This window comes from Lissotriton helveticus, chromosome 4_2, assembly GCF_964261635.1.
Source record: "Lissotriton helveticus chromosome 4_2, aLisHel1.1, whole genome shotgun sequence".
In the NCBI taxonomy this organism is placed as follows: Eukaryota; Metazoa; Chordata; class Amphibia; order Caudata; family Salamandridae; genus Lissotriton; species Lissotriton helveticus.
This window is the reverse complement of record NC_136064.1, coordinates 30692323-30718334: the sequence shown is the minus strand read 5'-3', so window position 1 is coordinate 30718334 and position 26012 is coordinate 30692323.

Genomic DNA, 26012 nt, shown 5'->3' with positions numbered 1-26012 from the left:
TGCGTTGGGGATACCATTGGGCCCTGGTGCGCCTTCGGATTTAAGATGGTTAATGAGCCTTTTGACTCTGTCACAGGAGAATAGGTCCGGCTGCTTCCCCAGGTTATTGGACCTTCCTATATCAGGGTAACTTGATGACTTATCTGACGGTTCTTGTGAGAAACTTAATGTCGTTGTGATGTTATTGGGACAATGGTGGTTTACTGGGACACAGGATTCCCTTTTTAAGTAAAGGTTTTTTACGTGGGCTTCCCAGCTTTGTTTGCTAATGCCGGGATCCTGGGATAATGCGTCAGCATGGTTTAATTTGTTAATAATGCACCAGAGGGGGCATGGCTAGCAGCCGACTGGAATGGCTGCCTAGCAGAGGAGCTCCGTGGTGAACGAGACCCCATCCCTTTATCCGTCCATTAATCCGTGATCTCTGCTGATCTAACGATCGATTCTGCGAGGCGTCTCCAAGCGGCATCCCCTGCCGCAACTCCGGTGTTCCTCCGACGCCGGAATCAGCCCGTGCTGGAGTGCCTGCCTGCGGCCTGCTACCATCGAGGCTGCACCGGCCTGGCCTGGAGCACTGTCCGGCCGGAAGTGGAAGACTGCCGGGAGACCAGACCGGAAGTCCCCGCGTTGCAACTCTGACCGTCGCCCGGAGGACTCATCCAGCATCGGACGACGGACGACATCACCGGTGGCGGCGCGCTACTGAGGTGGGTTGGCGACCCCCCCAAACCCTCCCCCCTCCTCCCCTAGCTTGGTTGGGAACGGGGGGGCCGGTAGAGAACTCCCGGAGGACGGGGGCCCGAAGACGTCTTTGACGGCGGATGGGACCGCCGCTGTGGCTTCAGTTGCCAATGGGAGGGACGGCCATATAATATACTGACGGTATACATCCCCCCTGCGTTACATCAAGGAGCCTTCCAAGACCTGGGTAATTTACTGCTTGGACTCCCAGAGGGGGAACTAATTATTGGTGGCGACTTCAATGCGGTGCCGGACGCTGCTGTGGACCGACAGCCTCCTCGTGAGGCTACCAGAGCAGACCACCTGTTCCGGGAATTCTTGGATGCCTTGGGACTGGTAGATGTATGGAGGCTCAAACATCCCCGGGATCGACATTACACATTTCTTTCAGGGGTACATGATAGTCTGTCCCGGCTGGACTACTTACTGACACTAGCCGTTCCCCCAGAAAAGATTGCATCCATAGAACATCTACCGCGGGGGATCTCTGACCATTCCCCAGTGCTACTCACCTACACAGTGCACCCCACCAGACGACAACGAATTTATCCGATCTATCCTGGTATCTTAAAAATCATACCATTGCTAAAGCACTCAAAACAGCTACCACGAATTACTTCGAGGACAATGTGGGCTCGGTCGAATCACCGTCGGTACTATGGGAGGCATACAAAACAGTGGTCCGGGGACAAGCCATCTCCACTATCACTAGGCATAAAAGGGCGCAGAAGGCAACCATAGAATCGCTCGAGACAGCGGTCCAGACCGCGGAGTTGGCACACGCCTCTGACCCCACGGAGGACACAGCACACACGCTGACGTTAGCTTCCCAGGAATTCAGATCGTACGCAGAAGACATGACAAAGACAAGGTTAACTGACACGTTACACAGGGTCTATGAATTAGGAGATAAGACTGGGAAAATGCTCGCATGGATTGAAAGAAAGGAAAGGGCGAGTAGGTGGATAGCCGCATTGACACTCTCAGACGGTACTTGCACGACCTCTCCCCCTGACATAGTGGAGGAACTGGCTTCCTACTATGAATCGGTGCATACAGCACGTGCGGAAGTGTCGGAAGACGACTGCACGCAATTCATACATGACATTCCTCTCACCACACTCTCACAGGAGGATGCGCAATCCCTAGAGGATGATCTGATGGGGGAGGAGTTGGGGGTGGCCCTAGCAGCCCTAAACACTGGAAAGGCGATGGGACCCAACGGTCTACCGATCGAACTCTATAAGACACTGTCATCGACCCTTACCCAACATATGCTTCCCATGTACACTGACTGCTTAGAGCGGGGCTCCCTCTCGCCGGATCAGAGGTTGGCCACTATTGTCACTATACACAAGCCTGGTAAGCCACCTGACCTGACTTCCTCATACCGGCCGATCTCACTGATGAACGCAGATGCAAAAGTGCTAGCGAAACTCCTGGCCCTGCGTCTACAACCTCACCTCACAACTCTGGTACACCCAGACCAATCAGGCTTTATGCCTGGGCGTAATACCTCCCTTAATTTGCGGAGACTAAACGGAATACTACACCGCATTCCCTTACTCCGGGAAGATGCCGCAATTCTCTCACTAGACGCTACCATGGCGTTCGATCTTGTGGAGTGGCCGTTCCTTTTTGCGGTGCTCAAGAAGATGGGCTTTGGCCCTAACTTCTGTGGCTGGGTTAGACTCCTTTATACAGCACCCTTGGCACAGATCATTGCGAATGGGCACACGTCACGCGTGATCACATTGGGTCGCGGCACCCGCCAGGGCTGCCCCCTGTCCCCACTATTATTCGCCCTCATACTTGAGCCGCTAGCGGTGAGAATCCGTATGGATCCACAGATCCGAGGCATCTCGTGGGGAGAGGGCTGGGAAGACCGCATCTCCCTCTATGCGGATGACGTACTGCTATATTTGACGTCTCCAACCTCGTCCCTAGCGACGCTAATGGCCGTACTTAAGACCTATGGTGACGTCTCGGGGTATACCATTAACTGGGCCAAGTCGCTCCTGTATGTATTACGTGGTTCGACGCCCATGCTGCCACATGGCTGCACCTTGCAAACGGTATCCAGAGGGTTTAAATATCTCGGGATATACATCACCCCAGAGGAGACAGTCTTTATGGAAGAAAACCTACTGAAACCTCTACAGAGGCTAAAGTCGAATGTGAAGCACTGGCGTTCCCTCCCTTTGACTCTACTGGGCAGGGCGGCCCTCTTTAAAATGCTCTCACTCCCAGGACTCCTCTATGCATTACAAAACACCCCATTTCCGGTCCCTCTCACATATTTAAAGTCGATCGATGCTGAGATCGCCGCACTCTTATGGGACGGTAAACCGGCCCGTATAGCGCAGGCTAAATTGTCACGCAGTTGGTATGACGGGGGCATTGCCTTGCCGAACGTCAAGCTATACTACTGGGCAGCTCAACTTATGGTGGTGAACCAATGGCTGCATGCCCCGCAACGGGATCCGGCCTACGCCCTTGACAGGACCGTTCTCCCCCCAGACAAACTTATGAAGGCACTCTACTCAGACAAACGCCGGCACACACTCACGGGCCCTACGGCACACACGATCAAGATTTGGCATACTGCACAGAGAGCTCTAGGATGGGAGGGAGTCCTTACGCTGGCCACACCGCTCTGGGATACCCCCAAACTTGGCACGCTGTCGAACTCAAAAGGTTTCAGGCAATGGGATCTAATTGGCATATCGACAATCGGAGACCTATGGATAAGGGGGGGGGGTTATTTCATTCCCAGCCCTGCGAGAGAAGTATGGAATGGGAGAAAATGAACACTATAGATATGCACAAATCAAACACGCCTTGCAGGGAGCCATCCCATCGGACTCAATCCTTGCCGCATCCTCCCCCCTGGAGGATAGACTCCTCACTGACCACTTAGATAAGAAGGCGATCTCCCTTACATATCGGAAGCTTGTCAATAATCTCCCTGACCCCACGGTAGTCCTCCGTAGCAGATGGGAGGTGGATCTGGGAGACATAGCTGATGAGGACTGGTTACATGCACTGGCCTCGCCCAGAGAGACCACCATACTTTCACGACTGAAACTGGTACAATTAAAAATACTACATAGGGTGTACTATTCCCGTACTCTGCTACATAAACTGGGGCGTACCCCGGAACCTACCTGCCTCAGAGGTTGTGGATCCCCAGGGACTTTTTATCATATTTTATGGGATTGCCCCAAAATACAATCTTATTGGGAGGAAGTGTTATTTGAGATATCGGAGGCGACGGGGGTTGTGCTACAGAATGACCCTAAGTGTTGTATACTAAACATTTGGTCTCCTACCGATATGAACAAGGGATTGCAACTCTGGGCGGCACTGGGTATGGCCATTGCAAAGCGTAACATTGCTAGGAGATGGGGATCTGGTGTGAAACCCTCATGTACTCGATGGTGTAATGATATGGACTCAGCAATGGTAGCGGAAAGGGCAGTATATGTGCATAGAGGGTGCCCTAAGAAATGGTCGAGAATATGGAATAATTGGAATGAATATCGAGGGAACCTATGTGAGCCCCCGGAGGAACTGCTAGAACCTGATGATGACCCATAGAGGGTGTGCTACAGTGTCTTTGCTATATGATAGCCTTCTGTGTGTTTTTGGGGCATGGCGGGGATGTCTTTGGAATGAGTGTGATTAGGAACGATCTAAGTCGCTACGATATATACTGTGTAACTTGGAGTACATCTGGAGGGGGGTCATGGTTGCAATTACGAGATGTGCCGTACTAGGCAGGGGGAGGCGCAGGGAGTGCCAGGCAAGGCTAGTGATGTGGCTGGTGAAGGGGACTGTCTCCATAATATGATGATGTGCTTAGGACCCGATAGAAAATGCTTGTATAATGTAACCCTGTAGGATGTTGATAATGACTGGTACAATCCTGATTCTCATAGAGACAAGTTATGGTTGTTTATTATAAAATGAGACGGATTAGGTCTGTGAACACTACTATCCGAAGGTATTCAGATGTTATTTACACGATTTACGACTTGGTAAGGATGGCCGTTACCATTGCTTTGATGTTTAGATACTTTAAGTATGATAAATAGCGGCCAGCCTCCGGGTTGTGTGCAAGACGCTGTGTATTACTGAAACTTTAATAAACGTCTTAAAAAAAAAAAAAAAAAAATGCACCAGAAGTCCCTCGTATTTCGCTTTTTACTAGCTACTAGCAGTTTAGCCCACATCCCTTCCTTGTGGTTTGACTTGGCTTTCCACACCATTTTACGATAGTTGTTTCTCATTCTCCTAACAAGAAGATGATTTGACGTGGAACCCTGAATAATGTTCCTTGATGCCTCCCAGTGCACCCTGGCTATTTTTCTCTTTTCCTCCCTTAGATTGTTGGTAAACCAGGGTTCCCGTGGGATTAACGGGCCATGGTACGGTGCAGGGTGAACCGAGTGTTTAAAAGACAAATTTTCTAACAGATTTGGCCAGGATAAAACCAAATCTTCGTTTTGGTCGTTTTTGTGTTGGGAAAAAAAGCTGCTTGCGGATTCAAAGATGGCTTTCATGCCACTGCCCCTCCATCGCAGTTTATGTTTAATTTGGAAAAAGAATCTGAAAAATTAATTAATATTTAATAATTCTAAAATTGTTTGAGATATTATTCATTTTTATATGTAATTCTTAAACTAGTACCAAATTGATTATAATATAAAGTCAGACTTATAGTATACTGTGCAACTTTTTTATGTTACATAGCAATTTTGCTCATAGATACTTCCTTTCTCCCACGAAAAAAATATATTTTTTTTTTCGCCCCGCGGGACCCTTTTATGGCCCCCACATCAAACCTAGGGGGTCAGGGGGTCTACCCTGCCCCCTTTTGGTCATTTCCCCCTTTGATTTTTGCCACCTCTTGTCTCTCAATCCTACCGAGACACAAGATGGCGGCCGCTGCGGACTGTTTCGAATGTTTACAGACACCCGAGAACCAATCAGCTTCCCGTGCGCAAGTCGCGTGGCGCGCCCGGAGCGCTCCCCGGTGCGCGTACCGGGGCGCTGCCATAGATATATACATTTTTTTTAACCTAAATTACTCAAAATCCTCTGGAGCACATATCTTGAGACATAGCAAAGGCACGTCGGGCTACCAGTCCCTACAATTTTGCCAAGTTTCGTGGGAATCCATTCAGCCATTCGAGCTAAAAGTGAAACAGACCGCCCTATGGAAATTAACATGGGGAAAACACGTTTTGGGACCCCCCTTTTATCTCGGCCCCCGCTTGACGAATCCCCCCAAACTTTTAGGGAAGGAGCGGAGAGCCGCGAGGCAAAGTTGCTGAAAAATTCAGGCAGATTCCTCAACCGGCGCCAAAGTTATTCCCCATAGAATGTTGCGATTTCCCTATGGAAATCAATCCTAACTATAACTACCTACTGGCGACCGCCAGTAGGTAATATATATATATTTTTTTATATATATATAGAAACCCATAAAAATCCATCCATGAAAAACGCACTTTCAGATCGCGACACACTACGCCACAGCACATTATACTGTGTTTATCACTGTCTTGCCCCGGACCAACCTGCCAGATTTTGAAATGCTCAACGCACATGTTACACCGTCTGTAGAGCGGTCTTGCTCCGGACCAACCTGCCAGATTTCGTAGCGCTCAATGCACACGTTACACCGTCTGTAGCACGGTTTTGCCCCGGACCAACCTGACAGATTTTGAAGCCCTCTACGCACGTTACACCGTCTGTAGCACTGTCTTGCCCCGGACAAAATAATCATTTAAGTACCATACACTTACTACCCCCTGTGGTATTTGGGCCCTAGGCCCTCATACTAACACAAATGAGGTGACGCAGACACAGGGATTGTAGTTGGTTAACTGGCCCTGAGCACGTGCGCTCATGCGCTCAGCCCGTTTTATCTAGCAGGGTCTTCTGACTGATGACTCCTGTGGTGGGTGGGTGTTCAGTGTGTGACAACATGCTGAACACTAGAACATATCCAGCGCGATACTATATCCCTCCCAAACTTTAATGAAGGTCCAAACAAAATGAAGTCCGAACCTGTGGGAGAGAATACAAAATTGCAAACCAAACATAACTCAATGCAGATGACTTCTACATAGTCTCTGCACTGCTGGTCATCTGCCGGCGAGGGTGTCCTTACCATTTGTTCTCCTTGGCACACTGTTGAGGTGCCCTGTGGATGTGCTCCTTTTGTACTTGCACCGTGGAAGTGTGCTTTACAGTTCCTTTCTTCCGACACGGCAGTCAGTGAAAAGTGCAGATGGAATGATGGTGGATCATCGGTGTGTTGCTGTCCACTGTCTAGTCCTGGTTGAGGAGTCTTCTCCAACTTGTGGCTGTCTCCAACAGGATCTACAGTTTCAGGATATCACTCTCACTGATTCCCTTCTCTCGTGGGTGTCCCCTCTCACTAGAGGACCCGGAGGCCCTTTGTTGCCAGGCTTCCACTGGACCAGTGGGCTGCCGCCTTGTCGCTCCAAACGCGTTGGAGGAGTCGCTATGGGTCCCTTCTCCGTGTCCGAAGATCCACCTGAAAAGGGTGTTGTTGGCACTTGTTCTGTCGCATGCTACCGTTGTTCTCCCTGGATCTCCAGAGCAAGTTTCAATGGTCCATGTCTCATTTTGGGACCCGCTGCCACCGGTGTCCCTGAGGCCTCTGCCCTTTTGATAGCCACAGTTCTGTGTCCGTTCCATCCCAGAGGTGGTTGTTACCAACAGACCGGCCTGCTCGCCTCTGTCGTTCTTGGGTGACCTTCGGGTTGCACGTAGATGTGTACTCCCAGTGGTGCTTATGTTTTCCAGATGCTGTATTTGGATGTCCGTGCATCCTTTCACTTTTCCCCATTGAGTGTTCTCCTTCTGGTGTGTGTTTTGGTGTTCCATCACCCACACTTCTTTGCTCTTCTCTTTTCCTCTCTTCTTCCTTCGTCGTGGCGTCATGCCACTCAGTATTGGTCTTCTCTTCCTTCCTTCGCGACTCGGTCTGGTCTTCTATCTGGTTGTTCGCTCTAACCAGTCTTCTCCGTGTAGCGTGCACTCCACACGTTTCCTTCTGGTCTTGTCCAAGCATTAGGACACTGTCTTCACTTCACTCTGTGACTGGACCTGTCATCGCGACCTTCTCTCGCTTGATTACTTATTTTTAGTAGTAGTATAAGGCTTTATTTCGATAAAAACATATCATAAAAAGCATCACATTTTATAAAACACATTTGCACATAAAAAGAAAATTTGATAATCCATTTACACCAAATTCTAAATTTAAAAACAATGAAAGATAAGACCACAATTAGAATTAAAAATCATGATTTGATCATATTCACTAAGATACAGATTAAACACTTTTTATAAGCCTTTTTGCTCTAATGGACCATGCCCAAGATAAGAACTTTGAAAGACCACAGACGTACAATGTCCGTGTGTCTGACATTACAATACGGAGTGCCTCATTAGAGTGTCTAGTGCCCAACAACCGACATATAGGTTTGAGCCACCTTTTCCTCGGCTGCACATATGCCGGGCAGGCAATTAAGATATGGACCACAGATTCCATTCTAGTTTGGCAGATGGGGCAGAAAGGTGTTGTTTGAGACGGGGGTTCCCAGCGAGCAGTTAAGGCACGTACTGGAAGAGCTCCGACCCTGAATCTAAAATACAAAGCCCTGTCAGCAGATTTCCAAACAATGTCTAGGTATGGTTCCCGAAATGGGACATCCTTATGCCTTAGGAAATCTTCCGTTAATCTACCAAGAGTTGAGTCAGTATTAGTTCTAGAGGTGACCCATTTCCAATAAAGGGTCTTTAGAGTTGCCTTCGGAGGAGAGGACCCACTATCCCAGGCTTCTTTAAAGCCTAGCTCGCCAAGTAGAGTTTTTACATCTTTTAGCCATTTTATTTTATACCATCCCGCCATTGACATTACTTCAGCTAGTCCCTTCGCATACTTGCGGGAGTGACATGAGGTCCCTTAAGAATTTGTTTTCGGACCTCGTCAATTAGTCTATGTTAGAAGTGCCCCACAACTCTGCCCCGTAAAGGGCAGAACTGATCCCCTTCGCTTTATAAATGTCAATGACGGGAGCAATCGGTCTGATCGAAGAGGAGCGCTGTTCCTCAAGGAGCGCCCCTGTAACCCTTTTATGGCTTAACAACATTTTGCAAAGATGTGGGGTCCACTGCATGATATCAGAGATGCGAATACCTAAGTAATCAAATACAGTAACCCTTTCCAGGGAAGCATGATTTCATACCGGAGGTCGCCCACGTTTTTTCGGGGGGTTCAACACCAAGTACTTTGTCTTATCTGTATTTATTACTAAACCTCGTTGAATACAGAAAGCCTGAAAGTTAACAAGGAGGTTTTGGAGGCCCACTGGGGTCTTAGATATTATAAGCGTGTCATCGGCGAATAAGAGGGTGGGAATTCGCTCCCCCGCCAGGGATGGGGCATCTGATGGGTTCTCTAGCAAGTGCTCAACCACACCATTCACTTATAGTGTAAAAAGTGTGGGAGCGAGAACACATCCCTGGCGGACCCCTCTCTCCACCGGGATTCTATTGGTTTTCTGACCCTCGGTGCCCCACCTCACTTGCGCAATGTTTCCCTCGTGGAGCATCGCTAGAATGGACAAAATATTGGAAGAAATCCCGATATCGGACAACAATCCCCAAAGGCGTTCTCTAGGCACGAGGTCAAAGGCAGTCTTTAGATCAATGAATGCCAAATAAAGACTGCCTTTGCCTATGACGACCACTTTCCAATAAATTAACAATAGTCTAAAAGCATGCTCTATTGTCCCAGTACCAGCCCTGAAACCCGCTTGATAATCAGAGAGAATCTCATTATCTTTAGCTCATTGTAGGATTCTCTCAAGTACTACTTTCCCAACAACCTTCTGAGTGGAATCTAATAGGCTTACTGAGCGGTAATTAGAGGGGTCGTCCCTATGCCCCTTTTTAAAAATAGGGACGACCTCAGCCCCCTTCCATGATTCGGGATGGCGGCACCTTTATCAATAGCAATAAGTAGAGTATGGATAAGCTTCCCCCATTTCGATGAATCAAAATGGAGCAGATCCCCGGGGATGCCATCCGGGCCAGCTGCCTTTTGGGGCACAATACAGCTGATCGCATATTCGACTTCCTTAATTGTAAACGGGAACAATGTGTTTTCTACAAAGGTTATATGGGGACTACATGGAGCAGGATCGCTAGCAACTCCTTGCTGGCAGGTGTACAATTTGGAAAAGTGGTCAAACCATGCCTGACCAGTAATGTTACATGTGGAGTAGTGTGGCTCACTGGTTAGAGGCAGCAGGCCTGAGAGCAGAAGTCAGCCCGGGACCAGGGTTCAACCCCGACGCGGCAGGGTCGTGGACCTTGGTCAGCGGACTTGATAATTCTCGCTTCGGTGCTTACTCTAATCAGGGGTTCTACTCGGCAACTCTGGGCATTAGCTTGCCTAATCTCCACAACGGCCCCACCAATTCCGGGGATGCCTGGCTCCACCTTGGGGACTCCCAGCAAGGGACTATCCCACAGGGAAAGCCAGGACGGGTTCCCCAGAGTTATACAGCGCCGGGACGCCCCGTTGCTGGGGCAGCTGTGCGCTTTACAAGTATACTACATTTACATTTACATTTACATGTAATAAGGTCGCTAGCAGGCCTATTCCTAGCTCTTATAGTGCTCCAGAAGCGACCCGCATAACTCCCAGAGCTTGCTTCTTTTAGTGTTTGCCAATACAGGTCCTCCTACTTCTTTTTAGCTTTTGCTGTCACTAATTTGTACTTTTTCCTGGTGTGCTGAATCAGAGATTGTGATTTTGCCTTAACTGCCTTGATTAAAGCAGACTTAATTTGCCTGCAGTTAGGTGTATACCACCCCTGCTTGCCCTTGGCCCTCTGGTGACCTTTTTCCATGGCCCCTCTTGTTGGTATCAGGAATAAATTTCCTACCGACTTGGTGGTATCCTGAAATACCACAGTTGCTCGTGAAGGATCAGAGTGTTCTGAAAGGGTCATATCTAACTCACTTTGTGAGGCTACCAATAGCGTTCGAACTACTGCGCCATTTTGGCTTGGCCACAAATGTTTTAAACTTAAAGAGAGCAAATTGTGGTCACTGTCTACAGTGGGTATTATTATCATATCCTGGACAGATTGTCAAAGCGTTATGTCAAGGAGAATATAATCAATCCTTGACGTGTGGTTGGCCCTATTATACGTGTGAGCACCTAAAGGGTCTGAAACAGTTCTACCATTTGTTGCTCTTAGGCCAAACTCCAAGGTCAGAGCATTCAACTGGATCGTCCTTTGTGACCATCTTTTTATTGGTTAGATTGCTAACGTGGGTATACCCCTCCTTATATCATCCTCAGTAAGGTCTAGGATGTCCTCTGTCGCAAGGGGCTTAAACGTACAATTAAAGTCCCCCGTGATCAGTACTTGTGTGCCATCACGACAATCTCTAAATGCTCCTTCTAGCAATGCTACTGAAGGAGATATGGAACCACCTATAATACCCCTGGCATATATATTAAATATGTCGAGAGTTCTCCCCCTTCTTGGGCCTGTTAATGAGATCCTAAGGATATCTAGCGAATTGCATTGCTTTTGTGCAATACTGCAACCCAAACAAATGCTCACCTAAATAAGAAGCCCACCCGAGGGTCGACCCCTCCCGGATGTCGGGAGTACTGCAGGTAAGAAATATGTAGTGTAACCCACTCTATGATTTGGTTCCAGGCTCCAGGTCTCCTGAAATATACAAATCTGATAAGACTCTACCAGAACATTCCAATCTGGGATGTCTAGCTTTCTGGCAATACCTGCTATATTCCAACTAGCAATCTTCATCATCGAACTGTCTACCACTACTTGATCCTGAGAACAATTTGGTCATACGCTAGATGGGATCGATTGCTCCCCTGCATTCTCAATTGACAAACACGAAGGCAAAAGAACGTGCAGCGAAGTAGCATTACTCTGGTCAGTAGGTAGAGCTGTTGGTGTCATACAGGTGCCATTAAGGGCAACATGTATATCCTGGCCATTGTACAAACCAAGGCCAGACTTAAGGTTTTTAACTGGATCCTCCACATCGGGACTCCAGCAGTTAACCTCCTCAACTTGGGATACGAACCCGTACCTTTCCCCCGGGTGTATAACTTCTGGGGGGATTAGATTAGGGGAGGTAAGAGAAATACCAAAGAGTACAGTTGGAGACCTGCACCCATAAGGCCTTTTGTTGTCAGCAGGGGCAAGCAAGATATTAGTAAGCGGATGGTCGCCATGTCAATATCCAATATTGCTTTCATGATAAACGGACCCTCTATGATAAGCAGTGTTATGATAGGAGTGGCGGTCGCCCCCAAACCCTTCCCACGATTGGTTTCCATTTCTCTGTCCCTGGTACCTGCCCGGTGGCCTAGAGTAGAAATATCCCAGATCATGTGTGCTAATTCCAGAATCATCATACCCATTCTGCTGGTTGCAAATGGTACTTACAACTTCCATGTCCCTAAAGTTAACTAGGATACAGTCACCTGGGATATTCTTAGTCCTGCTTCCCACCCAGCTAACTCTTCTAACAAAAAGGACCTGGCCATCGAGATGCCTCGGGAGAGGCCTGTTGTTGTTCAGCAAGAAAGCAGTTTTATTTTTAAGTTCAGTATATGATTCTGATTTACCCGTCATTAGCTGTGGAACTCCTGCCAGAACAACTACATAGGGCAAACAAGCTGGAGGAAAATTAATATGAGGAAGACTAGTTTCAATACTATCAACCGAATCAGGCTTTAAGGATAAGTCTTTTCTCTGCCTCACTGCATTGCTAGAAATCTGTTCACCCTTCTGGCTCTGTGTGGATACACTGTCACAAATTTTCTTATCCCCTTTGGTCGATGTTTTATTTAATGGTTTACTGGTCTTATTAGCTATACCAACTGAGACCAAGGGATTAGTTCCACTCGAGGGCCCTGAGACACCTTGTTGATTTAGAGAAGCATATTTGCCCGTTTGTAAGGGATCGACCGATGGAGTTTCCTTCTGTGCAACTGTATTAGGGCTATTTTTAGAATGTAACTTTATTAAAGCCTTTACAGAAAAGAAATTATCAAGGGTCCTTTGTTCAAAGCGATCAAGTCTTTCTGCTAGGACTTTTACCCTCTCAAGTACCAGGAATACGAGAGACCTCACAACTTGCTCGATGTGAGCAATGAGAGGGGGTTCTTTTAGAAGGTTTGGAGAGCACACTATATTTGGGATGGTATGGAGTGACGGGGGAATATTATCACTGGCTAAACCACTGGTCAAACAACCGCAAAGGTGCACCACAAAAAGCAATAAACAAATTCAAATGTTATTAATGAACAAAAAAGAATGTTTTTCGTTAGCGAGATGTTGTTATTCTTCAAGTAGTCTTTATTTTCAATTATTCAATACAATGTACAGCCGACGCGTTTCGTCCCAAGCTGGGACTTCTTCAGGGCTGTCGGTAAAAACATACAAGCAAAAAATTACTCTAATATATACATAAGGTAACAAACACTAAAACAACATCCACAATTTACAAACCATTATTTTAAAAAAGTGCTAAAACATAGGCATTTAGAGCTTGTACAAACAAACAACATCAACCCACAAAAAGCATGATGGAAAAGGGCCTGTATATACATGGACAGTTATGTACAAGTGATTATATATACAATATTTACATTTATAGAGGATTAAATCCTTAATCCGACACTGGATATTTTACATTTTATGCTAACAGGGAAAACTTAGTGAATACTTGAATTATCACTAGAAATTCATTGGCAATAAGCAAACATAGCTCAAGGTGTATCTGCTGGACCAATTACTTCATGTATATGGGATTCTCAAGGCAAGGAGAAACTGAGGATAAAAACCTGGGGGCACCACAAGGACCGAACCAGAAATGGAACACAGTATGGTGTGGGAGATTAGCTCGAGAGTATTTACAAAGTCGACTGTTGCTGAGAACTAACCAGTGGGTTTTACTCTTTTAATGGATAAAGGGAGACACAATTGGCAATATTAGAGACCCTTCATTCAACAGAAAAATAAGCGGTTGACTTGGTTACCTTTTGTAAATATGGTCTTTCCCCTTTTTAGAATGAAAATATGCAGATACCTCACAGTAACAGTTCCATCTTATCCATGTATTTACATACTCCCTAAAATTCACAAGGGGGGCCCCTTTCCACCAGGCCGCCCAATTATTTCTGGGGTCAATTCGCCAACGGAAAAACTGTCAGAGTACGTTGATACATTTATCCAGCCGATGGTACAGAATCTCCCGGCATACTTGAGGGACACTAAGGACATACTTGCTAAATTGGAGGGTTTCGTCTGGACAGACACTCTCCATTTTGTTACACTCGATGTTGTTGGGCTCTACACCTGTATAAAGAAGGAGTTTGGGTTGAGGGCTCTTGAAACCTTTCTGGAGAAAAGATCAGCAGACCATCTGTTACATAATGGTGTCCTTCTCGAAATGACGGAAATTATACTATCTAAGAATTTTTTCCTGCACGATTCCAAATGGTACCACCAAACACAAGGTACTGCGATGGGTTCCAAGTTTGCTCCCGCTTACGTAGGCCTTTTTATGGGCTGGTTTGAGCGGGAGCATGCTTGGGGTCGTCACTCAGCAAAATGGATGAACAATATAATCTTCTGGGGTAGGTACATCGATGATGTGATAGTGATCTGGGATGGACCTACCCCAGACTTAATGGATTACTTCGGTTATCTAAACGATAATCCATTCAATGTCCGTTTTACCATAACACATAGTCAGGATGCCATTGACTTTTTGGACGTAAAATTTTTCATAGAGGATAATAAGATTCAAAGCTGTACTCATCGTAAGGCGACCGCCTGTAATAGTATCTTACACTATGAGAGTGCTCATCCCCGACATGTCATCGAGAATATCCCCTATGGGGAAATGCTCCGAATGCGCCGCAATTGCAGCACGGAGGACACTTTCAAGCAGAATATTCATGAAACAGAACAAAGGTTCCTGGAAAGGGGCTATCCAAAGGTTACCCTTGGGAAAGCCAACAAAAAAGTTCTAAACATACCAAGACAGAGTACACTAGCAACGAAAACCAAATGCACAGATATTAGCAGATCCCCCGCATTCAGTACACAGTACTCAGATCAAAGCAGTAAAGTTTTCAATATCCTAAGAAAAAATTGGCATTACATAGTGGACATACCAAGCCTACAGGGATTAGTCTCCAGGACACCCAAAATATGTTACAGGAGAGGTAAAAACCTCCGCAACATACTTTGTCCAAGCTATATAGAATCCAATAGACGGCCAAACTGGCTTATGCCTTCCACCAAGGGTTTCTATACATGCAGTGACTGCAACATGTGTGCATTAGGGAGAAACAGAACCAAGAACTTCTGCTTCAACACGAATAAAAACTATACAATTGATTTCCTGATTAACTGCAACACCAAATATGTGGTTTACATATTGGGGTGTGACTGCAACAAAATTTATGTTGGCAGTACCAAGAGAGCTCTCAAGATCCGCATCCAGGAACACGTGCGTGCAAGACGTAATGGGGATATGAGACACCCCATGACCTTCCACATGCAGCAATGCCATAAAGACACAGATGACATGTGGTTCATAGGTATTGATCACCAACCCATCCACCCAAGAGGAGGAGATAGGGAACTTGCACTGAGAAGACGTGAGGCGGGGTGGATATGTAGACTACGTTGCATTGAACTCGGTCACAACACCGAGGATGAGCTACATCACTTCCTTAATTAGTCTTATCCCCCTTGTATCATAATTCTGTACTATATCCTTGTCTCCAGTCCCCTTGTAACATACATTGCACTATTGAATAGCCAGTTGTACGTTATACAAGTTAGGTCCACTGCTTGGTGAGCTTTCCGGTAATGTTACTCCTTCTTAGAAAGACTTGGCATAGCACAGCACAACAATGTTATGCTCACATTATGTAAATATATAAAAAGATTACATCAACTAAGATTAATCTTAACATGCAAGAATATCCATGCTGGTAACTGTTTACGTACATATGTGTACTCTCTTATGAAGATTCCTCCGCATGCCCCCCCCCTTTCTTTGTCATTTAAGGGGTCAATATGGCTCAAGGCAGATCACACTTATTTCTGAGGATTGCCGCCATGGATCATGTAAGCATTGGTGTCTATCCTACGCAAAATATCTCATCGTAACAATTGTTACATTTTACATGTTCTGCAAAACATTTTAGACAAATTTGGTTATGAATTTTTTTTTCCTCCAATTTTTCCAACATCATTGGAAATACGGATACATTCGGGGAGGACTCTCGCTTAAGAAGCACATTAGCCATAGAAGTTCGATCAACCGGACTAATGCCCTGTGCTATAGAATTCACATGAAGCATTAAACACATAAACATAGGCTAAGATGGCCGCCGTTTTCGTCCTGACTTTCCGCAGTCCTCTAACGGCACTCTCCGGCTTCTACCCCATGATTAGCCAAAAAATCAACTTCGCTCAATGATCTCATCATCATTCTCTCCTACTATGCTCAATATACAAATTTTAAAGTATAGGGGTTGGCGCCTTAGGTTATTAGCTTTAAATTAGCCTATCGGTTTGAAAAACGGTGAAATATATTCCATTTTCACTTGTGTTCTGTTAATTATGGTAACCACACAAGTCATTTGAATAATTGTTTTATAAGTTAATAAATGTCAGGAGTGGTGATATATTACCCTACGCTATAGACTTCACATGAAGCATGAAATACAAAAAACATAGGCTATGATGGCCGCCGTCTTTGTCCTAACTTTCCCCAATCCTCTAACAGCACTTTCCGGTCTCTACCCTATGACTAACCCCAAAAAACAAACGTCGCTCGTGATCTCATCATCATTCCCCCTATTATGCTCAATATACAAATTTTAATGTGCAGGGCTTGGCGCCGTATGTTATCAGCTTTGAAGTAGTTTATCGGTTTGAAAAACGGTGAAATATTTTTCGTTTTTCACTCGTGTTCTGTTAACTATGGTAACAACACAAATCATTTGAATAATTGTTCTATAAATTAATAAATGTCAGGAGGGATGTTATATTGCAACTATGCACTAAGGGATCTGTAAATACAGGGGTATGTAGCTACTCTTAACATATTATAAGATGGCCGCCGCTTACGCTTCGTAAGGCAACAGCGCAATGCCTTTACTTTCAGTTCGGTGTCTTGGCGCCAAAATCTCAGGTGTGTTCACTTAAACCAGATTAATACCTGTATATAAGGACATGCACAAATCGGGATGTTCGAACACAGCGACCCTGCGTGTGTTTCGGCGGGACGTAGGCTTTGTGGATGTGCGCCGGCTGTTTTGAATAGGAACGGTAAGACTGTTGGTCCTAAACCCCTATTGGCTTTTGATTCTGCCCAAGCACCTTTCCTTTTGATCAGCAGTTGTTTCATTAAGTATACTGGGCATCTCTATTACCAAAGACCGAGGGGAAGGATTGCTTAATTTGATGAGCCTCAGATTCAATATTCTGGTAAGTAAGACTTTCCCCAGATTTGTTCTTATGGTCTGTAGAACTAATTGTAGGTCTGTAGTAAAAACCCACAGAAGGGGGTTGCCATCACTGTTATGTTCCCCCAGAGTTGTTTTTATGATCTGTAGATCCAACTGTAGGTCCAAAGTAAAATCCTTCAGAATGGGTTTACCATCACTGCTGTGCGTCCACACTGTAGGTCAGTAGTAAAATCCCTCGTAAAGGGGCTGTCATCCCTGTTGTGCGCCCACACTCCAACTAAGTGTTAGATCGCTCTTTAGCGTTATACTATGGAACATGGTTCTTTTAAATCTCCCATATATGACTAGCTGGTCATTTAAGTAAGGCTAGTCCATGCAAGTTAAGGGGTAGGACACGCTTTAAGGTATCTGAATATATATCTATGATCCCTCAAATTTTCGCTATATTAACAGCAAACACCCTCTCTGTTTATTCTCCACTTGGCAGGCCTACTGGAATACAGTGCCCACATCCTCTTCCCGGGGACCTATAGGACCTTCTTGTCCCCTGACATTCTGTTAATATTACAGGTAAACTTCTCTGATGTGAAGGCTTTTTGACATCCCATCCCCAGTCTTTATCCTCTAATGCCAATTCGCTTATACATATCCCTTATGTTTTTCAGAACATGTAAAAGAACCACAAACATATTAAGTTGTGAGTGTGATCTTTACCTACATTCAGGAATTCCACTTACCCTAGTCCTGAACAAGCACATGAGTACATAGTAAGTTGAGCTAATTCTTTGGCCGGACTCTTTAGGCGTAGATTCTCCCTACTCTCTCCGTCACTTTGTAAGGTATTGAATCTGATTCCGTCTCTACTTTCCCTTGTGTCCCTGGAGGTACAACCCTGTCTGTTCCATATTGGATGAAAAAAACAACAGGAATTATACACATCAAAGTGCACAATGGAAAATTGAATCTAGAAAGACGGTGTCCGGACTCTCTGTTGTCTGCATATTTTCATTCTAAAAAGGGGACAGACCATATTTACAAAAGGTAACCAAGTCAACCGCTTATTTTTCTGTTGAATGAAGGGTCTCTAATATTGCCAATTGTGTCTCCCTTTATCCATTAAAAGAGTAAAACCCACTGGTTAGTTCTCAGCAACAGTCGACTTTGTAAATACTCTCGAGCTAATCCCCCACACCATACTGTGTTCCATTTCTGGTTCGGTCCTTGTGGTGCCCCCAGGTTTTTATCCTCAGTTTCTCCTTGCCTTGAGAATCCCATATACATGAAGTAATTGGTCTAGCAGATACACCTTGAGCTATGTTTGCTTATTGCCAATGAATTTCTAGTGATAATTCAAGTATTCACTAAGTTTTCCCTGTTAGCATAAAATGTAAAATATCCAGTGTCGGATTAAGGATTTAATCCTCTATAAATGTAAATATTGTATATATAATCACTTGTACATAACTGTCCATGTATATACAGGCCCTTTTCCATCATGCTTTTTGTGGGTTGATGTTGTTTGTTTGTACAAGCTCTAAATGCCTATGTTTTAGCACTTTTTTAAAATAATGGTTTGTAAATTGTGGATGTTGTTTTAGTGTTTGTTACCTTATGTATATATTAGAGTAATTTTTTGCTTGTATGTTTTTACCGACAGCCCTGAAGAAGTCCCAGCTTGGGACGAAACGCGTCGGCTGTACATTGTATTGAATAATTGAAAATAAAGACTACTTGAAGAATAACAACATCTCGCTAACGAAAAACATTCTTTTTTGTTCATTAATAACATTTGAATTTGTTTATTGCTTTTTGTGGTGCACCTTTGCGGTTGTTTGACTTGTATTTGATTCCATAAGGAATAGGCACAGTAACGATGGGTGCCAGTCAGTGTGCACACAATTCCCTTTAGTTTCTTTAGGGTTATTTATTATTTGGGGTGAAAGGTAGTCAGGTGCTGGTACTAAGAAGGGTCCATCGTTATACCTTTGGTGTATATTTCAGTTCACCCTTATTAGCACTACTACACCCCGTATTGGGTTTATACGACTGTTCCATTGAGATCCCTGTAATAAGGTCATCTCAAACATGCTCAGCTTTAAAGATAGACGGCAGGAGCTTGCCAGGAACTTTTTACACCTGGGGCCAAACCGACTGGCACAATACCTCCCAAGGAGGATGGCTTAAAAGCCAAATTCCAAAAATTCGAAAAACTAAAAAAGAACGAGATGTCCCGCTGGTGGGATGGCACCACCTTGGGAAAGTACATAGAGAATGAGAAAGTCCCACGAGGGTTGAGGATACTTATCTTCCCCACGTTTGAAGACTTAGACACTGACCAATTAGAAGACTGGGAAAACAACTTACGGAACGCCTCATTCACAATGATGCGTATCCTAATAAAAAATGCAGAAAAAAAGGGAGCAAAAGCTCAGGAGGAAATAGAGGAGTTGGAAAAGGAGATAGCCCTTTCAGAACTGAAAGATGTAATAAAGAAGAACTATGCCATACTTGATGGTGTGCTAGAAAAACATCAGACTTACCTGAGGGACAAGAAACTAAAGAAAATAAGAAGGGATGACAAGGACTATAGTGACGGCAGAGTCTATACCTTCTCTCATAAATACGATAAGGTGAAAGTCCCGGGAGAAGATAAAAGAAAGAGAGTAGAAACTCCTGAAATGAGCTCTGCGAGCAGTATCACATCACTCTCCTCAGTTGCAAGCTCTGTCTCCTCAACTGAACCCCTGAGTTCCAATCCAACTAACATAAGGCCTAATAATTTTTTATTAGAAATGGAGCGTTTGAGGCTCGGGGCACGCCCAACGCACAAAGAACCCCAAGGACAAGAAGGGGAGGGAGGAAGTGGCAGAAATACAAACAAAAACTTGAAAAAATCAGGTCAGGAACCAGCAGGGAGAGTAACAAGATCCAAAAAGAGGGGGAACCAGCAACAATAGTCGGAACAGATATTAACACTCCAGTGAGATCAATTGTTGTGAACCTGTCCAAGAGAGAGTTAAATCAAGATGAAATTTCAGTCCTCAGTAAGGGTCTGGGCTTCTGTCCTAACCAGACAGGAGGAGATGTGGATTTATTTGTTGATTTGATGAAATTTGTCAGATTGTTAAAATTGAAGGATCATTTTTCACGTAAACCAACCAGTCATGTTAATTTGAATGATGCCAATCATGTCTCGGATTATACTGTAAATGAAATAAACACCATTCAAGCAATGATGTCTGTTGAATTTGATACACCTATTGATATTGAGATTGTAAGAGATGAATTAAATATAACTGAAGATGTACATATTGAGAGTGGACTCAAACCCAGATCCAAATTCATCCCAACAGGCACTCATCCTAACATTGAAATTTTCCGTGACAAGGTTAGCAAAGCTTTCTACCAAATGCTCGAGAATCCTAAACAAACTTCTCCCCCCAAATACAATCTTACCCGGACTGAGTCTGAAGCTCTAAAAAGACTACAGTCGGATATTAATATCGTCATCCGTGAGGCAGATAAGGGTGGGAACGTGATCATTATGAATAAAGAGGACTATATGAACGAAATTGCCCGACAATTATCCGACTCCACCTGCTATACCAGACTCAGTAACAACCCCACAGAGGCCCTCACATCCCATATAAACATGAGACTAGTTGAATGATGTGAGACAGGTTTGCTCAGTGCTGAAGAATGCAGATACCTCACAGTAACAGTTCCATCTTATCCATGTATTTACATACTCCCTAAAATTCACAAGGGGGGCCCCTTTCCACCAGGCCGCCCAATTATTTCTGGGGTCAATTCGCCAACGGAAAAACTGTCAGAGTACGTTGATACATTCATCCAGCCGATAGTACAGAATCTCCCGGCATACTTGAGGGACACTAAGGACATACTTGCTAAATTGGAGGGTTTCGTCTGGACAGACACTCTCCATTTTGTTACACTCGATGTTGTTGGGCTCTACACCTGTATAAAGAAGGAGTTTGGGTTGAGGGCTCTTGAAACCTTTCTGGAGAAAAGATCAGCAGACCATCTGTTACATAATGGTGTCCTTCTCGAAATGACGGAAATTATACTATCTAAGAATTTTTTCCTGCACGATTCCAAATGGTACCACCAAACACAAGGTACTGCGATGGGTTCCAAGTTTGCTCCCGCTTACGCAGGCCTTTTTATGGGCTGGTTTGAGCGGGAGCATGCTTGGGGTCGTCACTCAGCAAAATGGATGAACAATATAATCTTCTGGGGTAGGTACATCGATGATGTGATAGTGATCTGGGATGGACCTACCCCAGACTTAATGGATTACTTCGGTTATCTAAACGATAATCCATTCAATGTCCGTTTTACCATAACACATAGTCAGGATGCCATTGACTTTTTGGACGTAAAATTCTTCAAAGAGGATAATAAGATTCAAAGCTGTACTCATCGTAAGGCGACCGCCTGACATAGTATCTTACACTATGAGAGTGCTCATCCCCGACATGTCATCGAGAATATCCCCATTGGGGAAATGCTCCGAATGCGCCGCAATTGCAGCACGGAGGACACTTTCAAGCAGAATATTCATGAAACAGAACAAAGGTTCCTGGAAAGGGGCTATCCAAAGGTTACCCTTGGGAAAGCCAACAAAAAAGTTCTAAACATACCAAGACAGAGTACACTAGCAACGAAAACCAAATGCACAGATATTAGCAGATCCCCCGCATTCAGTACACAGTACTCAGATCAAAGCAGTAAAGTTTTCAATATCCTAAGAAAAAATTGCCATTACATAGTGGACATACCAAGCCTACAGGGATTAGTCTCCAGGACACCCAAAATATGTTACAGGAGAGGTAAAAACCTCCGCAACATACTTTGTCCAAGCTATATAGAATCCAATAGACGGCCAAACTGGCTTATGCCTTCCACCAAGGGTTTCTATACATGCAGTGACTGCAACATGTGCGCATTAGGGAGAAACAGAACCAAGAACTTCTGCTTCAACACGAATAAAAACTATACAATTGATTTCCTGATTAACTGCAACACCAAATATGTGGTTTACATATTGGGGTGTGACTGCAACAAAATTTATGTTGGCAGTACCAAGAGATCTCTCAAGATCCGCATCCAGGAACAAGTGCGTGCAAGACGTAATGGGGATATGAGACACCCCATGACCTTCCACATGCAGCAATGCCATAAAGACACAGATGACAAGTGGTTCATAGGTATTGATCACCAACCCATCCACCCAAGAGTAGGAGATAGGGAACTTGCACTGAGAAGACGTGAGGCGGGGTGGATATGTAGACTACGTTGCATTGAACTCGGTCACAACACCGAGGATGAGCTACATTACTTCCTTAATTAGTCTTATCCCCCTTGTATCATAATTCTGTACTATATCCTTGTCTCCAGTCCCCTTGTAACATACATTGCACTATTGAATAGCCAGTTGTACGTTATACAAGTTAGGTCCACTGCTTGGTGAGCTTTCCGGTAATGTTACTCCTTCTTAGAAAGACTTGGCATAGCACAGCACAACAATGTTATGCTCACATTATGTAAATATATAAAAAGATTACATCAACTAAGATTAATCTTAACATGCAAGAATATCCATGCTGGTAACTGTTTACGTACATATGTGTACTCTCTTATGAAGATTCCTCCGCATGCCCCCCCTTTCTTTGTCATTTAAGGGGTCAATATGGCTCAAGGCAGATCACACTTATTTCTGAGGATTGCCGCCATGGATCATGTAAGCATTGGTGTCTATCCTACGCAAAATATCTCATCGTAACAATTGTTACATTTTACATGTTCTGCAAAACATTTTAGACAAATTTGGTTATGAATTTATTTTTTCTCCAATTTTTCCAACATCATTGGAAATACGGATACATTCGGGGAGGACTCTCGCTTAAGAAGCACATTAGCCATAGAAGTTCGATCAACCGGACTAATGCCCTGTGCTATAGAATTCACATGAAGCATTAAACACATAAACATAGGCTAAGATGGCCGCCGTTTTCGTCCTGACTTTCCGCAGTCCTCTAACGGCACTCTCCGGCTTCTACCCCATGATTAGCCAAAAAATCAACTTCGCTCAATGATCTCATCATCATTCTCTCCTACTATGCTCAATATACAAATTTTAAAGTATAGGGGTTGGCGCCTTAGGTTATTAGCTTTAAATTAGCCTATCGGTTTGAAAAACGGTGAAATATATTCCATTTTCAATTGTGTTCTGTTAATTATGGTAACCACACAAGTCATTTGAATAATTGTTTTATAAGTTAATAAATGTCAGGAGTGGTGATATATTACCCTACGCTATAGACTTCACATGAAGCATGAAATACAAAAAACATAGTCTATGATGGCCGCCGTCTTCGTCCTAACTTTCCCCAATCCTCTAACAGCACTTTCCGGTCTCTACCCTATGACTAACCCCAAAAAACAAACGTCGCTCGTGATCTCATCATCATTCCCCCTATTATGCTCAATATACAAATTTTAATGTGCAGCGCCGTATGTTATCAGCTTTGAAGTAGTTTATCGGTTTGAAAAACGGTGAAATATTTTTCGTTTTTCACTCGTGTTCTGTTAACTATGGTAACAACACAAATCATTTGAATAATTGTTCTATAAATTAATAAATGTCAGGAGGGATGTTATATTGCAACTATGCACTAAGGGATCAGTAAATACAGGGGTATGTAGCTACTTTTAACATATTATAAGATGGCCGCCGCTTACGCTTCGTAAGGCAACAGCGCAATGCCTTTACTTTCAGTTCGGTGTCTTGGCGCGAAAATCTCAGGTGTGTTCACTTAAACCAGATTAATACCTGTATATAAGGACATGCACAAATCGGGATGTTCGAACACAGCGACCCTGCGTGTGTTTCGGCGGGACGTAGGCTTTGTGGATGGGCGCCGGCTGTTTTGAATAGGAATGGTAAGACTGTTGGTCCTAAACCCCTATTGGCTTTTGATTCTGCCCAAGCACCTTTCCTTTTGATCAGCAGTTGTTTCATTAAGTATACTGGGCATCTCTATTACCAAAGACCAAGGGGAAGGATTGCTTAATTTGATGAGCCTCAGATTCAATATTCTGGTAAATAAGACTTTCCCAGGATTTGTTCTTATGGTCTGTAGAACTAATTGTAGGTCTGTAGTAAAAAACCACAGAAGGGGGTTGCCATCACTGTTATGTTCCCCCAGAGTTGTTTTTATGATCTGTAGATCCAACTGTAGGTCCAAAGTAAAATCCTTCAGAATGGGTTTACCATCACTGCTGTGCGTCCACACTGTAGGTCAGTAGTAAAATCCCTCGTAAAGGGGCTGTCATCCCTGTTGTGCGCCCACACTCCAACTAAGTGTTAGATCGCTCTATAGCGTTATACTATGGAACATGGTTCTTTTAAATCTCCCATATATGACTAGCTGGTCATTTAAGTAAGGCTAGTCCATGCAAGTTAAGGGGTAGGACACGCTTTAAGGTATCTGAATATATATCTATGATCCCTCAAATTTTCGCTATATTAACAGCTAACACCCTCTCTGTTTATTCTCCACTTGGCAGGCCTACTGGAATACAGTGCCCACATCCTCTTCCCGGGGACCTATAGGACCTTCTTGTCCCCTGACATTCTGTTAATATTACAGGTAAACTTCTCTGATGTGAAGGCTTTTTGACATCCCATCCCCAGTCTTTATCCTCTAATGCCAGTTCGCTTATACATATCCCTTATGTTTTTCAGAAGATGTAAAAGAACCACAAACATATTAAGTTGTGAGAGTGATCTTTACCTACATTCAGGAATTCCACTTACCCTAGTCCTGAACAAGTACATGAGTACATAGTAAGTTGAGATAATTCTTTGGCCGGACTCTTTAAGCGTAGATTCTCCCTACTCTCTCCGTCACTTTGTAAGGTATTGAATCTGATTCCGTCTCTACTTTCCCTTGTGTCCCTGGAGGTACAACCCTGTCTGTTCCATATTGGATGAAAAAAACAACAGGAATTATACACATCAAAGTGCACAATGGAAAATTGAATCTAGGAAGACGGTGTCCGGACTCTCTGTTGTCTGCATATTTTCATTCTAAAAAGGGGACAGACCATATTTACAAAAGGTAACCAAGTCAACCGCTTATTTTTCTGTTGAATGAAGGGTCTCTAATATTGCCAATTGTGTCTCCCTTTATCCATTAAAAGAGTAAAACCCACTGGTTAGTTCTCAGCAACAGTCGACTTTGTAAATACTCTCGAGCTAATCCCCCACACCATACTGTGTTCCATTTCTGGTTCGGTCCTTGTGGTGCCCCCAGGTTTTTATCCTCAGTTTCTCCTTGCCTTGAGAATCCCATATACATGAAGTAATTGGTCCAGCAGATACACCTTGAGCTATGTTTGCTTATTGCCAATGAATTTCTAGTGATAATTCAAGTATTCACTAAGTTTTCCCTGTTAGCATAAAATGTAAAATATCCAGTGTCGGATTAAAGATTTAATCCTCTATAAATGTAAATATTGTATATATAATCACTTGTACATAACTGTCCATGTATATACAGGCCCTTTTCCATCATGCTTTTTGTGGGTTGATGTTGTTTGTTTGTACAAGCTCTAAATGCCTATGTTTTAGCACTTTTTT